Below are 3,807 nucleotides of genomic sequence, written 5' to 3'. Positions count from 1 at the left end.
ACAGCCCCTGCAGGGTGGGGGGGTTCCCGTTGGGGTGCCTGGCCAGCCTGGTTGAGGGGCTGAGGGCCATTTTCAGGCTGGCCATACCCCCTTCACGGTGGGGGTCCCTATTGGGGTGCCTGGAGAGCCTGGGTGAGTGGCTGAGGGCCGTTTTCAGGCTGACCAAGCCCCCCAGGGACGGAAGCTCCCAGCCTCTTTTTTTCTTTTTCTTTTTTTATTCTGAGATTTATTTACCTTCTATAATTGAAACTTTGTTGCCTTCAGTGGAGCTCAGAGCCGGCCACAGCAGGTGGGAAGCTTGGCTTCCTCCATCACTGGAGCAACCAAGCCTCCTGCTTGCTCCAGCTTCGTGGCTGTCTTCGGCCATCTTGGTTGGGTTAATTTGCATATAGTTGCTCTGATTGGCTGGTGGGTGCAGCTTAAAGCACAGCAAAGGTATGGTCAATTTGCATGTTTGTCTTTCATTAGATTAGATGTCTGTCTCTCCTAGTGAAATGCAAGCTTCATGGGAGCAGAGAATGGGTCTGTCTTGCTCCCTGCAACTCCAGCACCTAACACTGGCCTAGACACAGAAATTACCTCTCGGGCAGTGAGTGAAGATAACTCCTGGGTGATCATAGAGGATGGAGCCACTTTGGCTGTCCAGGTCAGCAAGCAGGAATAATACATTCACTGGCTGTTCCTCAGATTCATTGTTTAGTACTTTGAGGAGTTTTGCAAGTAGGGCAGGTGGATCTGAGCTGGGACAGTGAAGGATGAAGGACCAAGGACCCGGCTACACCACTGGTTCTAGAGCATTCATTTGTTTACTCGCTGGGCCTGCTCCGTGCCTCCCTTAAGGAGCTCCCAGTCTGATAGGTGGACCCCGTGCAATGGGAGCCCAGGCATCTGGCAGTGCCTGGAGCTTCGCTACAGGTCTCTTAGGTACATGGCTCTGTCCTTGACTGAGAGCCTCGCCGCCCCCTCAGCCCCTGCTCCCTACCAGGAAGGGAAGGTCCCAGGACAGGACTCCCAGGAGCCCTGCCAGAAGAGGGGTAGTGGTCGGTGAGGAGCAATCCTCCAGGTAAAAGTAGTTACAGTAACAATGGCCCTAAAGGCAAACACTGCCTGCTGCTCACATGGCTCAGGTCCTGCTCTCAGCACTAGGCCTGTGTTAACTCGGGGAATCCTCCCAACAACCCCATGTCTTGGTACTGAAAGAGTAGGGTGAGCCCTAGCCGGTTTGGCTCAGTGGATAGAGCATCGGCCTGCGGACTGAAGAATCCCAGGTTCAATTTCAGTCAAGTGCATGTGCCTCGGTTGCAGGCTCCTCCCCAGTCCCTTGAAGATTAAAAATAAAGAGTAGGGTGAGGCCGCAGAGGACACTCAGCATAGGCATCCTAAATGACAGGCCTGGGAGGTTTAACTGCGGGGATTCAAGGTAGACATAAGGAAGCACCTCCCGACCACAGGGACAGACTCAGATGGTTGATGGGGGGAGGGAGGGGCACCGGATGACCTCACTCATTCAAATACATCCAGCGCCTTACCCAGCCAGGCACTGACCTCAGACTGGTGGGAGGTCGGGACAGATGGGGCAAGAGTATTCAGTGCAGCCGGTGCCCAGCGCGGCAATGTCTGAGGACAGCTAGGCCTGCAGGGGTGGGGGCACCGGAGGAAGGTGTCCCGGCGCCGCGATCCCTTGACCTCAATCCAAGATGAGCGGGAGGGGAGCGGAGAGGAGTGGCGGGTGGCGGGGACCCAGAGGCTCCGGCTGGGAGTGACCGAGACCCTCAACGTCAGCACTGCCTGCGCCGTCATTTCCGGTGGGCTGGGCTGGGGGTAGGCAATGGGCCCGCAGGCGGTGGCGTCAGAGTCCCTAGCCCACCCACCGGGAGGGCGTTCGCCTGGTTGCATCTGGCTCTGAGCTCCCACGGGTCCCTGTCTGGGCTCTAGGACCCGGAGCTCCTCGGATGGGGCCTGGGGAAGTGCTCCCGGCCCCCGGCATGTGAAATCGGCCGCAGGGGAATCAATGCCCAAGGCTTGGGGGACGTTGAGTCGGTCAACGTGGCGTCTGGACGCTCCTGACAAGGAACACGGTGCAATAGGTCTGTGTGACCCACAGAGGAGGCACCGACTGTCCCGGGGGGCTCCCAAGATCAGCTGATTTATAACTCCCAGCCGTCCGTGGCTCTGTGCTCTGCGGAGAGGAAAAGGCCTGAAACGGATCCCAGGGCTTGTTGGCTGGGAGCTCAGGAAGACAAAGGAATTTCCTGCTTCAAAGGCAGATCTCATCTTCCTCCTCATGCAATAGTTTAGAAAATATGACTATATCAGCCCGGAAGGCACAAGAGTGATCCCACTGGCCAAGGAGTCGGGGTTCCGATGAACCGAACTGGGCAAAGGGCCCAGCAGGGGCCTGGTGTGCAGCAGGAACCCCATCCCTCAGCATCCGCAGCTCTGAGTCACCTGGGCCTCCATCCTCCATCCTCTGTCCCCTTGGGAAGCTCCACAAACCTGGCAGAGTTGGTTGCCCAGCTTCAGCCCACCCCCACCCACCCTGGCTGGGACCTAGGGGCGTCCAGCCTGAATGACCCTGCCTAGTGCTCAGGCAGCAAGGAGAATCCAGCCTTGGTGACATGCTCTCCCCTACCAGGCACTGCTCCTGGGACTGGGCACAGGGAGGATGGCTGGTATTTCAACAGCAGTGCCAGCATATAGTGCAGTGATGGCGAACCTATGACATGCATGTCAGAGGTAACATGCGAACTCATTTTTTTTGGTTAACTTTTCTTTGTTAAATGGCATTTAAATATATAAAATAAACATCAAAAATATAAATTTTGTTTTACTATGGTTGCAAATATCAAAAAAATTCTCTATGTAACACGGCACCAGAGTTAAGTTAGGGTTTTAAAATGCTGACACGCTGAGCCCAAAAGGTTCGCCATCACTGATATAGTGGGTCCTAATAAAAATGAGTTCGATGGCCCTTGCTGGTTTTCTCAGTGGTTAGAGCATCGGCGCAGACTGAAGGGTCGAAGGTTTAATTCTGGTCAGGGGCAGGTGCACCGGTTGCAGGCTCGATCCCCATCCCAACCAATCGATGTGTCTCTCTCACATTGATGTTTCTCGCTCTGTGTCTTTCCCTTTCCCTTCCACTCTCTCTAAAAATCAATGGAAAAATATCCTCAGGTGAGGATTAACCAAAAATAAAACAAAAATGAGTTACATGAATGCTGGAGTCTGAAAACTCCTTTAAGGAAAGAATGCTTGGGTAGGTGAGACTTTTTTATCTGAATGGGTATAATTGGATATAGGATATAGGATCTGGATCCCAAGGAGAGGGCAATGGAACCTTAAAGAGGGGGGCCCAGAATGCAAGTAACACACCCTCGAACCTCGCCTCTTCTGGCCTGAGGTTTCTAGCCACAGGCATTGAAACATTCCTCGTCTTACAGGTACTATAATTGTCCATGAACATTCACTCATGGAAGGCATCAATAAGCCAGCCTGTTCTCGGCACTGAGCAGCCAGCTGTAAACAAAAGATAGTTCCTTGCTGTCAGGAGATCCAGAGCCAGAGAAACACAACAGGTAAATAAAATAAAATAATTTCAGACAGTGAGACCTAAACTAACAGGAGCCCAGCCTGGAGGGAAGGGGCGGGTTCACACATTCTAGTGGCAGCCAGACCAGGGCACCAGGGAGATCCCGCCCCAGGCTCCGCCTCCATCTTTGCATACGCCTTATGATTGGCTGGCGGTGGCAGGCCCCACCCCGTGGAGCGGGCGGTTGGGGAAGCTCTAGTCTAATCGGTTGGGGAAAC

The sequence above is a fragment of the Myotis davidii genome, unplaced genomic scaffold (genome assembly GCF_000327345.1).
Source record: "Myotis davidii unplaced genomic scaffold, ASM32734v1 scaffold1655, whole genome shotgun sequence".
Taxonomy (NCBI): domain Eukaryota; kingdom Metazoa; phylum Chordata; class Mammalia; order Chiroptera; family Vespertilionidae; genus Myotis; species Myotis davidii.
The sequence above is the reverse complement of the archived record's forward strand: the minus strand, read 5'-3'. Positions refer to the sequence as shown.